Source organism: Triticum aestivum, chromosome 7D, assembly GCF_018294505.1.
Source record: "Triticum aestivum cultivar Chinese Spring chromosome 7D, IWGSC CS RefSeq v2.1, whole genome shotgun sequence".
Classification (NCBI taxonomy): domain Eukaryota; kingdom Viridiplantae; phylum Streptophyta; class Magnoliopsida; order Poales; family Poaceae; genus Triticum; species Triticum aestivum.
This window is the reverse complement of record NC_057814.1, coordinates 463449111-463467484: the sequence shown is the minus strand read 5'-3', so window position 1 is coordinate 463467484 and position 18374 is coordinate 463449111.

The following is an 18374-nucleotide window of genomic DNA, read 5'->3' as shown; positions in this document are numbered from 1 at the left end:
TTAAATAAACCTTTTCAGTTGTGCATGCCAAAGTTACAGTGATGTTTCTTCAAACAACCAATGTAGCTATCATGTACATGCACCATTGTTACTCTTGCATTCAAAATCATTAGTCTTGGATGATTTTGTTGGAAATATGCCCTAGAGGCAATAATAAAATGGTTATTATTGTATTTCCTTGTTCATGATAATTGTCTATTGTTCATGCTATAATTGTATTAACTGGAAACCGTAATACATGTGTGAATACATAGACCACAACATGTCCCTAGTAAACCTCTAGTTGACTAGCTCGTTGATCAATAGATGGTTATGGTTTCCTGACCATGGACATTGGATGTCATTGATAACGGGATCACATCATTAGGAGAACGATGTGATGGACAAGACCCAATCCTAAGCATAGCACAAGATCGTGTAGTTCGTTTGCTAAGAGCTTTTCTAATGTCAAGTATCGTTTCCTTAGACCATGAGATTGTGCAACTCCCGGATACCGTAGGAATGCTTTGGGTGTACCAAACGTCACAACGTAACTGGGTGGCTATAAAGGTGCACTACAGGTATCTCCGAAAGTGTCTGTTGGGTTGGCACAAATCGAGACTGGGATTTGTCACTCCGTATGACGGAGAGGTATCTCTGGGCCCACTCGGTAATGCATCATCATAATGAGCTCAATGTGACTAAGGAGTTAGCCACGGGATCATGCATTACGGAACGAGTAAAGAGACTTGCCGGTAACAAGATTGAACGAGGTATTGGGATACCGACGATCGAATCTCGGGCAAGTAACATACTGATAGACAAAGGGAATTGTATACGGGATTGATTGAATCCCCGACATCGTGGTTCATCCGATGAGATCATCGTGGAACATGTGGGAGCCAATATGGGTATCCAGATCCTGCTATTGGTTATTGCCCGGAGAGGTGTCTCGGTCATGTCTGCATGGTTCCCGAACCCGTAGGGTCTACACACTTAAGGTTCGGTGACGCTAGAGTTGTTATGGGAAATAGTATGTGGTTACCGAAGGTTGTTCGGAGTCCCGGATGAGATCCCAAACATCACGAGGAGTTCCAGAATGGTCCGGTGGTGAAGATCGATATATTGGATGAAGGGTATTGGAGTCCGGAAGTGTTCCGGGGGTACCAGGCTATGGCCGGCATGACCGAAAGGTGTTTCGGGAGCCCCGGCAAGTGTTGGAGGGCCTCATGGGCCAAAGGGGAAGGGGAAAACCAGCCCACTAAGGGGTGGTGCGCCCCCCACACCCTTTCCCACGTTACTTGGGGAGGTGGGGCGCCTCCACCTGGCTTGGGAGGCAAGCCTCCACCTGCTTGGCTTGGGGGGCAAGTCTCCCTAGGATTTTCCCTAGGGAGATCCAATCTGCTTGGCCGCCGCCCCCTAGGGGAAACCCTAGGGCGCCTCCCCCTCTCCCCTTGCCCCTATATATAGTGGAGGGGTGGGAGGGCAGCCGCACCTCTTCCCTGGCGCAGCCCTCCCTCCTCATACACCTCCTCCGTAGTGCTTAGCGAAGCTCTGCCGGAGAACCACGAGCTCCATTGCCACCACGCCGTCGTGCTGCTGGAGTTCTCCCTCAACTTCTCCTCTCCCCTTGCTGGATCAAGAAGGAGGAGACGTCCCCGGGCTGTACGTGTGTTGAACGCGGAGGCGCCGTCCGTTCGGCGCTAGATCGGATCTTCCGCGATTTGAATCGCTGCGAGTACGACTCCATCAACCGTGTTCTTGTAACGCTTCCGCTTAGCGATCTTCAAGGGTATGAAGATGCACCCCCTCTCTCTCGTTGCTAGCATCTCCTAGATTGATCTTGGTGACACGTAGGAAAATTTTGAATTATTGCTACGTTCCCCAACAGATTTAAGGTTCTATTATGAAGTAATATATGTAATATTCATATATGAATTCAACGGGTGCGCAATTTATGAAATGGAGGCTATGTAATCATATGAGGTAACACTTTTAAGTAGCGGACTACAATATCCATTTCTTTTTGTGCGCCTCTACACTAACACGTCAATGCATTATGTTTAAAGTAAATAACCAATTGCACTAAATTATCTATTTACACGAGAAATACATGGGTTGAGCGTTTGATCCCTTTTTTTGTGAACGCGCCACTACACCCATACGATTGGCACGGTCCAATATTAGTTGAAACTGGATACGAACGATCTCGCAGGCGGCAAAATCTCACGCCTCCTTCTAAAATTTCCGCCACCATAGTCTTTAGCATGCAAAATTCCCCTTTTATCCTTGGTGCACGGAGACCAACAGTTACAATACCGCCCTCATCTACATAATAGGTCGGGGCTGCTTTGGTAACTTCTGGTTCCCCCACTACACGGCACCCCCATTTCCTCTCCCCCTCCCGCAAAAATGACTAACTCCACAACACTAGAGCATCTCACATCACGCCGTCCGTACTTCATCGGCCTTTCTCCCCTCCCCTCTCGAAACCCTAGACTGCTCATCCACCGGCGTACCAGAGCCCATTCACTGCCAGCGGCGTCCACCTCGCCGGATCTGCTTCTGCGGCCGCATCTACCCCTTCCACCTCCCCTAGAAACAAGTAGACTGCTCATCCACCACTGTACCACAGCCCATTCAGTGCCGGCCTTGTCCACGGCGCCGGATCTGCTTCGCTGGTACTCTCGTCAACCGCAGCGCATCTGCAGCGGCTCATTCGTACTCCCCACGGGAGACGCTTCGTCCACACCCCCCCGGAGCCGTCCCACCGACGCCCCCGTTGACGGCCTCTGATCCTCTTCGCCAACACCTTCCTCAACCCTACCGGAGCCGCTTCGCCAACACCATCATCAACCCCACCGGAGTAGCTTCGCCTATACCATTTTCAACCCTACTGGGGCCGCTTTGCCAACTCACAAGTCCAGGGCGTCAGATCCGCTTCCTCGCACCCTCATCCAACCTACCGGAGCAGCTTATGTCGCCCCGTCCACGGCCGTAGATCCGCATTGTCGACACCATCCTTAACCCAACCACCGGAGCAGCTTCACCTACGCCCTCGTCCACGACCACAGATCCGCTTCGCCCACACCGTAGTCCACCCTACCGGAGCCGCTCCACAAACACCCTACTCGACGGTTCTAGATCTCCTTACCGGACCCCGACAGCGAGCACAGCGTCATCACCCTTGACGTTTCTAACCTGATTCCCACCATCTGGCAAGATGCCAAGCACCCGCCACGGCCTAGGTACTTGTCACCTTTAAACCCGTCCAGCATCACCTGCCCGATGTACTTCAAATATACTAACAGGTCGCTGTTACCTGTTATGCAGCTGGCAAAAACTATAAGGACGATGTTTCTTCTGGATCTAGCAGCTTGGCCAACCAAGATCCTGGACCGAGGCATTGCTATGATCTTGTAAGCGCGTCTCTCTCTCCTGTATTGTTCTGTGCCTGCCAACGTGTTTTGCTAGGATTTTCGACCAGTAATCCCTTTGTGCAGACAATGATTTCTACTACTGGCTGCTAAATTAGATATGTAGATGTCATACATGATACTACCTCGTACCTCCGATCCTAAATATAAGTCTTTCTAGAGATTCCACTATAGGCTACATACGGAGCAAAATGAGTGAATCTACACTCGAAAATGCATCTATATACATTTGTATGTGGTCCATACTGGAATCTCTACATAGGCATATATTTAGGAACAGAGGCAGTACATTACACAAAATCGTAGGTGGCATGTAGGAATTCCAGTGCACTACATTAGGCTCCCTTAGAGTGCCTGCTAGTCCAGCACACAGAGTCATGGCTAGTTTATGCTATGCACACAATCATTAATTGGTGGTTTAAATATGCGCAAGGGATATGCAATGTATTATCATGTAGAGATGTCTGAAATTAGCCGTGTCAACTTGCAGATAGGGTTACACAATGAAAAAGTACAAGATGTATGTGGTAATTTCATGGAACATCGCAAAAAAAGGAGAGCCAGTGGTGAGCCTATACAGTGTGCTATGGTACGTCACTCCTCCATTGCAATCATCGTGACATGTTATTTGTATGTCAGTTCTATTGGCCAAGTTTCTTAGGGACAGTTATTACGAGTTATCCTCAGAAAATAAGCACCTGTGAATATAAGCTCCATGTAATAAGCCAACCAGTTCTTTTAATTGATCAGTGAAAAGTCTAGATTGCATTATATTTTTTTATTTTGCTGCCCATATGAAAATTAATTTGACTTGCAAACATCACAAATTGAACCCAGTGCAGTAATTAATATGATAGGAAAACAGACCATAACTATTTGCTCAAAATGCAAATACAAAGATACCATCTACTTGGCACAATCTACTTTGGTCAATGTTTTCCATAGAGATCCCATTGCCTAATTTAAACGAAGAACACATGACCCACATTTAAATGAAGAACAATTATTTATTGAATTTCGATGGTCCAAGTGGTTGGTTATTATCATATAGCAGCACCACCTGAAAGCATCAGATAGCAGCAGTAGCAGCTCATAGCAACTCATCATACAGCAGCATCAGTGTGCAATTCATCATATACCAACAACAGCTCATAGCAATTCATCATATAGCAGCAGCAGGAGCAGCTCATAGCAATTCATCATGTAGCAGCAGCAGGAGCAGCTAACAGCAATTCATCATATAGTAGCAGCAGGAGCAGCTCATAGCAATTCATCATATAGCAGTAGCAGGAGCAGCTTATAGCAATTCATCATATAGCATCAGCAGGAGCAGCTCATAGCAATTCATCATACAGCAGCAGCAGGAGCAGCTTATAGCAACTCATCATATAGCAGCAGCAATAGCTCATAGCAATTCATCATATAGCAGCAGCAGCAACTCATAGCAATTCATCATATAGCAGCAGCAGCTCATAGCAATTCATCATATAGCAGCAGCAGGAGCAGCTCATAGCAATGCATTATATAGCAGCAACACAAGCAGCTCATAGCAATTCATCGTATAGTGGATCAGAATGAAAATTTGGCAAAAAATCAGAGGAGATCCTCACCTTGTTGGATGAGCTCATCCTTCAACAGCACCTCAAGGCCACGGCCTGGGAGGTGGGGAGGGGGAATAAGATGCAAGCGGGCAGGGCAATGAACGCTTGCGTGTTTGTTTTTACTTGAGGGTGAGGTGTGACGCGGGCGTCATCAGTTGCATTTTGAGTGTAATATAGGCAGACAACAGAGTCATTTCACTATTCCCCTTCCCTTCAATTTTTAGTGAGGTTCTACCCGAAATACCCCCCTCCAAAGCGAAATTAGTTAAGCCCAAGCCCATAACTCAAAAATGACTTATTTACATCTTTTATGGCTTATTTCGACAATAAGCCCTGAAAAGGCGGAATAGAACTGGCCCTTAACCTGCAATTCAATTGTGCGTGCAATGATGAATCACTCCTGCCTACTATAGTGTACATTTAGGCATCATCATACATGGCATATCTAATACATGTGCATTCCATTGTAGAATCTGGAATATGCAATGTTTATGTTAGTTCATACGTTGCACATGATGTTTAAATGCCCCTTAAATCTGGTCAGTCAAGTGATGGTCTTTAAGCCTCCTTCTTTGCTTCTTTTCTTGATATGTAAGATTTGCTCACACATCTGTTCAATTGCTTGTTTGCATCAGCCAGCCATACTAGGACTGTTTGCTTTGATTACTTGTTGTTCTTGACCTAACACTCTAATAGAGCTTGTCAACGATTTAAACACTAAGGGCTGCTGTAGTGGGGCCTTTTCTAACTCATAGATGACATAAAGGTTTGGCTATACACTAAAGTAGGCTCTCCAAGAGTACTTGGAGATCCAGTTCGAAGGTATGCCTAGTTTTTACATAGTGCAGACATAGTAAATGCTCATTTCATTGTGTGCAAGTGCAAGAGATGCGGCATGTTTCATTATGTGGTGTTGTTTTGTTATAATCTCATCCTTTTGTGTTCATAGACTGGAAAGTATGCATATTTATCTTCCAAGGAGACGAGTAACTAGTTTGTGTCACCTTGCAGAGGGGGTGCAATGAAGATAAGATTGAGGATTTCCAAGTACAAGATGTTAGGAAGGAGCCTTGCAAGAGAAGTAGGAGCTGCGCTGAGCCTCTTCAACCTGTTAAGGTAAGTCACTGTATCCAACTCAACAGTTCAATTCCTTGTTTGTTTCAGGCATAGTTAATTTGCTCTTTTCAATTGCTTTATTTGTCCTCAGTTAATGAGATGCCCAAAGAATGATGCCTGATGTTGGGTACTTGTATAACTATTAGTTGACATAATTAAAGGCCTTACCATTTAATTACTCTGCCGAAGTGTGCCTGAAGCTTTGAAGTCTATTAACCAACTATTATTGCATGAGGCTCACAATCTAGTTTATACTAGGCTAATGATTGCATAGTTTTGCTTGCTGTAGTATGTTTGTATGAAACCCTCTGCTGTTCATTATGCTCCCTAAGACTTTAATTGAGCTACAGAATGGCCAACTGCTTGCTTACTTCTACGCAACGTGCTGTCTAAATTTGTAACTTGTCTGTGTTTTGGATTGGGCCCCAACATCATGCTCCTCTGGTGAGCTAAGAGAGATTTCTGTATGCAGGCTGCACAGACTACCTTTTTTATAATTTTTAAAATATCACCTGCTTATGCTTCATGACGTGTAACATTATTGTTAGTCCTGTTTTGCCATGTACAAAATAGTCTGTCTTGCTCGCTTCACTGTTGTAACTATATTTTTGCCCTAGTCATGTGTACTTACAGAAACATTTCAGGATGAAGTGACATCAACACAAAGATCTGCGAGCAGTGCGGCATGGCCGTTACCGAATGATTATGGATTGGAATTGGAATGTGCTGATGTTCTCGAGCATCAACTAGAGGTGGCAAGACAACGTGTACATGATTCTCAACGTACAATCAAAAAGTTGAGACTGGACATGCAGGTATTAGATGCAGGAGTCAAAAAATGAAACAAGACACTGAGGTAACAACGAAGGAATTGGAGATTTTGCAGACTGAAATTTGTGCTATCTAAATCCGGCCAATCCTATTTTCTGAAGAGATTATAGTTCAAATGGTAAGTTATGTTGATGCGCGTCCATGATGTATGAGCTGTATTTGCCCAGTGTATGTAATTTGCTGTTTGTGTATGCTTTGTTATCACTGGTGCCGAACCATAATGCCCAGTGGGTATAATCGGCTGTAATTTCTTTATTGTATAGTGTAGGATTATTCTACGTTTCTATGCCTTAGTCTCTTTATTGTATAGTGTATGTCTTTTAGAGGTGATAGTATAGAGTAGGATAATTCTTTGAATATGCTATATCGTTCAAAAGGGGACCAACTCGCCCAAACGTTGTAGTGACCATGGCCCTCCACAGGCCGTACGATCCATGGGCCATCTACGGGACGGACGATCCATGGCCTTCTATGGCCGTCGGATCCATGGGCCTTCTATGGGCTCTCGGATCCACGGGCCTTCTATCGGCTGTAGGATCCATGGGCCTTCGGTGGGCCGTCGGATCCATGGGCCTACTGTGGGCCGTCGGATCCATGGGCCTTCTATGGGCCGTCGGATCCATGGGCCTTCTATGGGCCGTCGGATAAATGGGCCTTCTATGGGCCGTCGGGTCAATGGGCCTTCTACGTCCCGTAGGATCCATGGGCTTTCTACAGGTCGTCTCATCTATGGGCCTTGTACTGGCCGTATAAGGGGCCATAAACGGGCTAGACTGGAAATCGTACGTTTTATGGGCTGACCATAACGGGCCATTAGTAGACCGTATTTGATGATGCTATGAAAATGGCCCAACAGATTAAGGGGCCACAAACGGGCCGACTGTATCCAGGGCTGAATTTGGCTCACAAGCAGAAAAGGCCAGTAACGGGCCGTAAGTAACCGAATGCTGGAAATGAGCCCAAGAATAAATGGGCCCTGAGAAGGCCGAAAGGTAACATGGGCTGGAAACGAACCAATGGAATAATGGGCCGCTAATGGGTATAAAGCGATACACTGTTCATTACGGGCCGGTTTCACCACGGGCCGTTAAGGGACCGAGGGTTACTAAGGGCCTCATATGGGCCGAAAGACGTCATGGGCCATACATGGGCCGGAAGTTAAAATGGGCTGGAATTATATTGGATGGCCCAGATGACACTACTGGGCCTAATTCGGATAGGCCGTAAACGGGCCCTGGGTTAGCGGGCTGTAAATGGGCTATATGCGAACATGCCGTTAACAGGCTTGCCGTGGGCCGGCCCACCACCTTTTGACCAAGTCAAAGGGGCCGGCCTTTTCACAGGAATGGGCCTCTATTGGGCCGTGCCACGTGTCGACGTACCATAGGCGCTTTGTGTCCAATGAGTGGATGACATTTTTCCCAACGGTGAGCCGACACGTGTTTCCTCCAGCCAATGATGATTTTACACGTGGAAAATCCCCATTGGTCGGGGCTGTTAACAGGTTATCGGATCCAAAACCGGGCCCGATAGCTTAACGGCGTTCCGTTACGGTGGATGCCACGTGTTGGTCACCCTTGACGAAAGCAATTATGTGACGCGCGATTTATCGTCATGGAAGTGGACACTTCCATGATGATAATTTTGGTAATGTCATGGAACCCTTCTACGACAGCACAGGTATGACTATCTTGATTCTATCATAAATTTGTCATGGATGTACATGCATGACAGAAAACGTGACCTACTGTGACAAACACGTATCATCATGGAAGTGTATTTTTTGTAGTGGAGAGAGAGAGACGGCGTGGGGAGAAACAGATGAATGGGTATTGGAGTGGAGGTCGGCTTGACATCACTTAGCTTGAATCTCTTGAGCATGTCTTGAGTATATTTGGCTTGGTTCATGAAGGTTCCTTCTCTTATTTGCTTGACTTCGAACCCGAGAAAGAACTTCAACTCTCCCATTGAAGACATCTTGAACTTTGAGGTCATGAGAGCGGCAAATTCCTCATTGAAAGCTTTGTTAGGGGAACCAAAGATAATATCATCAACATATAGTTGGCACACAAACAACTCCCCTTTGACCTTCTTAGTAAAAAGAGTGGGGTCGATTTTCCCAACTTCAAATCCACGATCTTGCAACAACTCGGTAAGGTGGTCATACCACACATGTGGGGCTTGTTTAAGGCCGTAGAGTGCCTTATCGAGTTGATACACATGATCGGGGAAGTAGGGATCCTCGAACCCGGGGGGTTGCTTGACATACACCAACTCATTAATAGGACCATTAAGAAAAGCACTCTTCACATCCATTTGTTGCAACTTAAAGTTATGATGAGAAGCATAAGCAATCAACAAACAAATGGATTCAAGGTGAGCAACGGGAACAAAGGTTTCACCATAGTCGATACCCTCGACTTGGGAGTAGCCCTGTGCTACCAATCTTGCCTTGTTGTGAATGATGGTCCCATGAGCATATTGCTTGTTCTTGAATATCCACTTGGTTCCAATGACATTGTGGTTCCCCGTTGGCCTTGGCACCAATCTCCACACCTTGTTGTACTCAAAGTTGTTGAGTTCTTCATGCATGGCATTGAGCCAATCCGGATCTTTGGGGTTCGACACAAGAGACAAACGCGTGATGTTCACAATAGTTTGCCAATTGTCTACGAGTGCTTACCCCCTTTTGAATGCTTCCAAGCACATTCTTCATGAGATGACCCTTGGTGGAGAGCTTGGATGCAATCTTGGCGGCACGACGCTCCAATTCCTCCTTGGGGGTGAGTTGAGGAGCAGTCACTTGATCATCTTGAGCACCGTCTTGAGCTTGTTCTTGATCTTGAGGTTGCTCTTGATCTTGAACTTGCTCGGAGGAGAGAACTTGACCTTGGGCATCACTTGGTGATTCAACACCATCTTGAGATTGATCTTGCCCCTGGTCTTGTTCATGAGGTTGAGGGCCTTCACTTTGTTCTTCGGAAGCGTGTGGGCCTTGGGTTGGTGATGGCTCCACTTGAGTGGAGCATTGTCCTTCTCCTTCGGCCACAAAGGGTTACTCAATGGGTAGGATAAAACCAACTCCCATTCTTCTTATGGCTTGAGGAGGAATTTCGTCACCTACATCACAAGTGCCACTTTGCTCCACGTGGGAGCCGTTATTCTCAGCAAACTCCATGTTACACGTCTCCTCAATAAGTCCCGCGGACTTATTGAGGACTCGGTAAGCATGAGAGTTTGTAGCATAACCAAGAAATATGCCCTCATAAGCTCTAGCCTCAAATTTAGACAACCGAACACCTTTCTTGAGAATGAAACACTTACACCCGAACACCCGAAAGTACTTGAGGTTGGGCTTGTTACCGGTGAGTATCTCATATGGAGTCTTGTTCAAGCCTTTGCGGAGATAGAGCCGATTTGATGCATGACACGCGGTGTTGATGGCTTCGGCCCAAAAGTTGTATGGAGACTTGAACTCTGCCATCATGGTCCTTGCCGCATCCATCAACGTCCGGTTCTTTCTCTCCGCTACACCATTTTGTTGAGGGGTGTATGGTGCATAATATTGATGCTTGATCCCCTCATCACTAAGAAACTCATCCAAGGTGTAGTTCTTGAACTCGGTGCCATTGTCACTTCTTATAGTCAAGATCTTTGCATTGTGTTGACGTTGGGCTTCATTTGCAAAGTCAATGACGGTTTGTTGGGTCTCGCTCTTCCTCTTGAAGAAGTATACCCAAGTGTATCTTGAATAATCATCCACAATCACCAAGCAATACTTTCTACCCCCAAGACTATCAAAGGATGGAGATCCATGTGGAGGAGCTCCAAAGGTCTCTTCGAGTGTGGGAGGGTGAGCCTTCTCATGTAGCTTTCCTTCGATACAAGCACTGCAAGCACGATCTTTAGCAAAACTAACATTTGTTAGTCCACGGACATGGTCCCCCTTGAGAAGACTTTGCAAAGATCTCATATTGACATGGGCTAAATGGCGATGCCAAAGCCATCCCACGTCAACTTTAGCCATTAGGCATGTCGCGGTCTTAGTGGGTCGCTCCGAAAAGTTAATCACATAGAGACCGTTCTCGACATGCCCAACAAAGGCTACTTTAAGAGTCTTGCTCCACAAGAGGGCCACGGTATCAACATCAAAGAAAGTGGCAAAGCCCATGAGTGCAAGTTGACGAACGGAAAGTAAATTGTATGCAAGGGACTCAACAAGCATGACCTTCTCGATCGTGAGATCATGAGAAATGACAACCTTGCCAAGTCCCAATACCTTAGAGGACGAGGCATCACCCCACTCGACATTGGTGGGCATAGATGGAATCTTGTGAACGTTCACCACCAAGTCCTTGCTTCCGGTCATATGATTAGTGGCTCCACTATCGAGCAACCATGATCCCCCACCGGAAGCAAACACCTACAAGAAATCAATGCTTGGTTTTAGGTACCCATTTTCTAATGGGTCCTTTGATGTTAGTAACAAGGGTCTTAGGAACCCAAATAGACCATTCAATGTACTCATAAGAAGAACCAACAAATTTGGCATAAACATGTCCATCACTAGCACGGCATAACACATAAGAAGGGTTAAGGTCGCCGGCTTTGTTGGGAGGGGTAGCATTGCCCTTCTTAGCATCACTACCCTTCAAATTGTTCTTCTTCTTCTTCTTAGAAGCACCCTCTCCCTCCTTCACAAAAGTTTGCTTGAGAGGGGGAGGTCGTTTGGCCTTGTTATCCTTCTTCTTGTTCTTGGACTTGGGTGTGAACCCAATTCCTTCCTTGGCCATAACTTCCTTTTGATTGCTCAAAAGGTCATTGAGGTTCTTCTCACCTTGTATGCACGACACAAGGCCTTTCTCAAGCTGCTTCTTCAACTTTGCATTCTCCTCAACAAGATGCACATGCTCACAACAAGGGTTAGTAGCATTTGCATTATCAATTAAGACCATATGAGGAAAGGTGGCTTTCTCCTTGGTTAGCTTTACTTGGAGTTGATCATGAGACTCTTTGAGGCTAGCATGAGAACCCTTCAAGACCTTGTGAGCCTTGTCACGTAAATCAAACTCCTCTTTGAGTCTAGCAAGATCAACCCCAAGCTTGGCCTTCTAGGAGTTTAGCACACGAGACACAACAAGAGCATGATCAAGATCTTTCTTTAATTTAACGTGGTCATCGTTGTATGACTCCTCAAGAGACAAACGAAGACCTCGCTCTTCCTCAAGAGCATTGGAAAGATCCGAAATCTCATCGGCATAGTCACGACTATGCCCCTCCATCTTAGAGATGGTATCTTCGTGAGCCTCGATCATGTCATTGGCTTCACCAAGTTGTTCCAAGAGAGCAACGAAGAGCTTCTTGGATTTACCCTTGAGCTTACTCATAAAAGACTCAAATTCATTCTCCTCCACATTAGACCCCTCATGTTCATCAATGCAATCCATCAAAGAAGGATTATTAATGATGGTAGTTTTGATGTTGGGGGTTACCTTGTTGGTGGCTTTAGCCATGAGGCACTTGGCGGTGATGTTCTCATTGGGTGAGTCGAAGAGAGACACCCGTGGAGTTGTCACAATGGCAATGGAGGCCATGGCAACCGACTCACCGTCTTCATTATCATCATCATCCTCATTGTACTCTTCTTGTGCCACCAATCCCTTGGGAGGAGTCTTCTTGGTGAAGTTGCTCTTGTTGGGGAAAGACTTGGCCTTGTCCTTTTGGATGAGCTTGCCACCAATGTCTTCCCTCTTCTCATAAGGACATTCCGCAACAAAGTGGCTCACGTTGCCACAATTATAGCAAGTCCTCACTCGTTGCTTGACCTTCGTGCCACTTGAGTTGTTCTTGTTGAAGTTGGGCCTTGTGTTCTTCTTGCTCCAAATTTGCCTTGAAGCAAGAGCCATGTGGTCATGATAAGAATGCTTTGTATCTTCGGGGTTGCTCTCCTCTTCTTCCTCATCGTCCTCTTCTTCCACACTAGCCTTGGCCTTCAAGGCAAGATTGGGCTTCTTTGCTCTTTGAGAACGTAACACCGCATTGTCGGCGGTCTTGTCCAAGATGCTCATAGCCACAAACTCATCCAACACTTCACTTGAGGACAAGGTGTGGAAGTCCGGCCTTTGATGAATGACGGAGGACATGGCCTTGTGGTAAGGCATCATGGCCTCGAGGAATTTGTGCTTGATCCAATTTTCATCCGTATCCTTGCTCCCATGATCTCGGAGTGAGATCGCGAGAGTAATTAATCTCCGATAAAGCTCACGAGGTTTCTCATCTTCTTTCATTGCAAACTCATCGGCTTCATCTTGCATGTGACGCCCGGATAATCATGCTACAGTAATCCCATGCTAACGATGCCACGTCACCTCCATTCCTGTTGCTAATCTATCGTTAGATCAAAACCGGTCCAAAAATTCAAATTCAAAATTTGGCAAATAACAAAAGTTTTCAAAATATTAAACTAAAATGTTCGGAGTGTGCAAATAAATGCCTAGGTATTTATGGTGAAGGAACCATGCCTTTATAAAAAAACCTAAATGAATTCAAACAGAAAAGAGAGATAAATAAAAGAAAAAGGGAGAAGACAAAACTAAAAAAGAAAGAAAGAAAGAAACAGAACCTCCCCTTGGGCCATTCGGCCCAGCTAGCCAGCCGACCCAGCTGCTGGCCAGCCCACTGCCCCCTCAGGCCCAACCGGCCATTCCCCCACTCCCCCTTATCTAGTACCCCCCAAACCGTAACCCCTGACCGCACCACTCCTCCCTCTGCTCCCGCGATCCAGATTGGATCGGGCGCTCGACAGCGCCTCTCGCCGCGTCGGCCATCGACCCCGCCTCGCCGGAACGCTCCCTCTCCGGACCGCCTCCCCGACTCCGTCGCTGCTCGTCGTCCCCGTCCTCCTCCCCAAAGGCTCCACCGAGCCTCGCCGCCCCCCTGCTCACCAACGCGGGTGAGAACCCCGGCCGTCCTCCCTCGCCGCCCCCGTACCCTTCCGCTCGCACACAGCTCCGGCCGCACCGAGCGCCCCTTGCACGTGCCCACACGCACTCACCTGTGCCGATCCGCGCCTGCCCGTGCTCTCCCTCGCCCTACCGCTCGTCCCCCCGCCGCGCGTGCGCCCACGACCGCGTCCACGCGCCGTCCAGCCGCCGCCCTGGCCCCCGTGCCGAACCCCGTCACCGTACGCCGCGGCCCCTGCTGCATCTGCGCCGCCCCGCCGCGTGCCGTGCGCGCCCGCACGCGCCTACGCGCCCAGCGCCCGCCTGCGGTCACCCTGCGTGTGCGCGGCACCGCGCCTCGCCGCGCCACCGCGACCGCTCGCCGCCCCTGCTCCCCTCTGCTGGTCTGCTCCGCCGCGCCGCCTCGCTCCCACTGGCCACAAGCCGCCGGAGCCCCCACACCGCACGGCCCCTCCTGCCCCCCACGGCGCCCACCTCCGCCCCGACCGGCGCCTGGGGCCAGCTGGGTTGCGCCCGGGCGCCCGCTAGTGCCCGCTCGCCCGATAGGCCCCTCTGGGCCACAGACACATGGGACCCCCCAGAACGTTATTGTTAAAAAAAGAATTAAAAATAAAAATAATAAATAAATATATTAATTAAGTAACTAATTAACTTAATTAATCCATTTTAGATTAACCTAATCACTAGTTAAACTAATTAAACATGTTTAGTTAGTCTTGGACTATGACAGTGGGACCCGCCTGTCAGTTTGACTAAGTCAACTAACTGGTTGACTGATGACATCATGCTGACCTCATGCTGACATCATAATGACATTTTCTAAATTAAATTAATTCTGTTAATTCTAAAAATGAATTAAAAACTTTGAAAATTAATATTAAATAAACCGTAACTCGGAGGAAAATACTTTGTACATGAAAGTTGCTCAGAACGACGAGACGAATCCGGATACGTAGGCCGTTCGTCCGCCACACCTCCCTAGCATAGCAAACACGCAACTTTCCCCCTCCGGTTGATCTGTCCGAAAACGCAAAACACCGGGAATACTTTCCCGGATGTTTCCCCCTTTGCCAGTATAGCCTAGTACTGCGTTAGGGCACACCTAGCACCGTTCATTGTCATGTCATGCATCGTCATGCATATGTTTGCTTTATATTTATTTTTTCTTCCCCCTCTTCTCTCGCTAGACACCGAGACCGACGCCGCTGCTACCCAGTACGACTACGGTGTTGACGACCCCTTCTTGCCAGAGCAACCAGGCAAGCCCCCCCTTTGATCACTAGATATCGCCTATTCCTTCTCTCTACTGCTTGCATTAGAGTAGTGTAGCATGATACTGCTTTCGGTTAATCCTATTCTGCTGCATAGCCTGTCATTGTTGATACAGTTGTTACCCTTACCTGCTATCCTACTGCTTAGTATAGGATGCTAGTGTTCCATCAGTGGCCCTACACTCTTGTCCGTCTGCCATGCTATACTACTGGGCCGTCGTCACTTCGGGAGGTGATCACGGGCATATGCTATATACTTTATACTGTTACATTACTTATGATACTGTTCGGAGATGGGGGCTGAAGGGGCAGGTGGCTCCATCCCGGCAGAGGTGGGCTTGGGTTCCCGACGGCCCCCGGCTGTTACTTTGTGGTGGAGCGACAGGGCAGGTTGAGACCACCTAGGAGAGAGGTGGGCCTGGCCCTGGTCGGCGTTCGTGGTTACTTCATAATAACACGCTTAACGAGATCTTGGTATTTGATCTGAGTCTGGCCACTGGCCTATACGCACTAACCAACTACGCGGGAACAGTTATGGGCACTCGACGTCGTGGTATCAGCCGAAGCCTTCGTGATGTCAGCGACTGAGCGGCGCGCGCCGGGTTGGACTAGAACGCCTGCTAGGCTAGGTCTACTTCCGGCCGCATACGCAATGTGCAGGTGTGCAATGGGCGATGGGCCCAGACCCCTGCGCGCATAGGATTTAGACCGGCGTGCTGACCTCTCTGTTGTGCCTAGGTAGGGCTGCGACGTGTTGATCTTCCGAGGCCGGGCATGACCCTGGAAAGTGTGTCCGACCAAATGGGATCGAGCGTGTTGGGTTATGTGGTGCACCCCTGCAGGGAAGTTTATCTATTCGAATAGCCGTGATCTTCGGTAACAGATGACTTGGAGTTGTACCTTGACCTTATGACAACTAGAACCGGATACTTAATAAAACACACCCTTCCAAGTGCCAGATATAACCCGGTGATTGCTCTCACACAGGGCGACGAGGGGAGGATCGCCGGGTAGGATTATGCTATGCGATGCTACTTGGTGAACTTACCATCTACTCTCTTCTACATGCTGCAAGATGGAGGTGGCCTGAAGCGTAGTCTTCGACAAGATTAGCTATCCCCCTCTTATTCTGGCATTCTGCAGTTCAGTCCACCGATATGGCCCTTTACACATATACCCATGCATATGTAGTGTAGCTCCTTGCTTGCGAGTACTTTGGATGAGTACTCACGGTTGCTTTTCTCCCTCTTTCCCCCTTTCCTTTCTACCTGGTTGTCGCAACCAGATACTGGAGCCCAGGAGCCAGACGCCACCATTGACGACGACTCCTACTACACCGGAGGTGCCTACTACTACGTGCAGCCCGCTGACGACGACCAGGAGTAGTTTAGGAGGATCCCAGGCAGGAGGTCTGCGCCTCTTTCGATCTGTATCCCAGTTTGTGCTAGCCTTCTTAAGGAAAACTTGTTTAACTTATGTCTGTACTCAGATATTGTTGCTTCCGCTGACTAGTCTATGATCGAGCACTTGTATTCGAGCCTTCGAGGCCCCTGGCTTGTATTATGAGCTTGTATGACTTATTTTATTTTTAGAGTTGTGTTGTGATATCTTCCCGTGAGTCCCTGATCTTGATCGTACACGTTTGCGTGTATGATTAGTGTACGATTGAAGCGGGGGCGTCACAAGTTGGTACCAGAGCCGACTGCCTGTAGGAATCCCCCTTTCCAACTCCTTGGCCGAAGTCGAGTCTAGTCATTGAAAAAGTTTTTACTAACATGGCTGTGCGGCTTACGGGCCCACGTCGCCATTGGGTGGTATTAGGATCTTTTATTCCTTGATCTATTCTCTGGGACTCTGATCTCTCTTCTATTCGCGTTAAATGATTTTGCTAACTCTAACTATAGGTTCTCGTAATTACTTCGTCCCGGAGAGCCCCTCACTCCAGATGATTGTTTGGTGCACCGAAGGATTCCGAAGATACTCTCCGATGTTCTCTCGAGACTCTTTGCTCGTCGCTTTTGCAATCCCCTACCACCGATACATCCCTATGGATAAATACTTACACCTGTCCTTCTTACTTTCATTCCCAGCTGCTCTTGTTATTACAAGATGCATCGAATTATTTTCGACTTTTAAGAATCTCTTGAGCTACTGCCTTGCAGTTCCTTGCCACCTGAATACCCCTACGGAAAATTCCTCACACTTATCAAGGATTCATTCATCCCCAGTTGTTCATGCATTTCACAAAATACTTCGAAATGCCATTTGATCTTCCAAGAATCCTCTACAGCTTAGTGATCTTGAGATTCTTGTTGCCTGCTGCATTGTGGTTAATTCCATATGCCTAGCAATATTCTTTGACGTCCTTTGTCATTATCATCTTGAGTCCCTCGATTCAATACGTGTGTGATTGCTCACAATCATCACCTGATCCTTAGGAATTGTCTTTCTGGCTCAGACGCCATTCCAGATATGAGCTGGTTTTCCGCCAATCAAACATTGAGTGATGGTGCCTCTAAGTCTACTCAACTTTCTCGTAATTGATCAGGGCATCTGATTCTGATACACCGATCTGGAATCATAATTTCTTTGATTTTAAAACATCAAAGTATTCAGATATTGCCATAATCTGATGCCTTTGCATTCTTTCTTCCTCTGATTGAGTACCGATACTCATGTCAGCTCCGTTGTGGACCGCCAGACCCATTACTGGGTTGTTATCCGATGGTACCATTCACATTCAAATCTTTTGAGTTCTTTTCCCGATACATAATTCCTTTGGTAAATTGTATCCTCTGCTTTGACAACCATGCTCTACTTTCGAGCTTGTGTTAATTACTCCCAAAAGTTTGTGGTATATGTTCCTAAGATGCCCCTACGGGTTGAACCTATGCCTTCATTAAATCTGTGTGAACCCGAAAGATTTCACGGGTCATACTTATCGGGTATTGCACCAGGTAAAACTTTCAACAACTAATATCATTTTTGAAAAGCGAGAGGTGAATGGAAGGTTATACATTGAAGAAGTGGGAGTCGACCTTGAACTTGTGTTCATGCCCATGGACATGATGTAGATCCTATCATGGAAGCTTCTTGTAATAATAACCATTGCCTTGATATAATATTATCTGGTATATGTGAATTGATCATTTGCAATCGTGGTTCCGACCATATTTT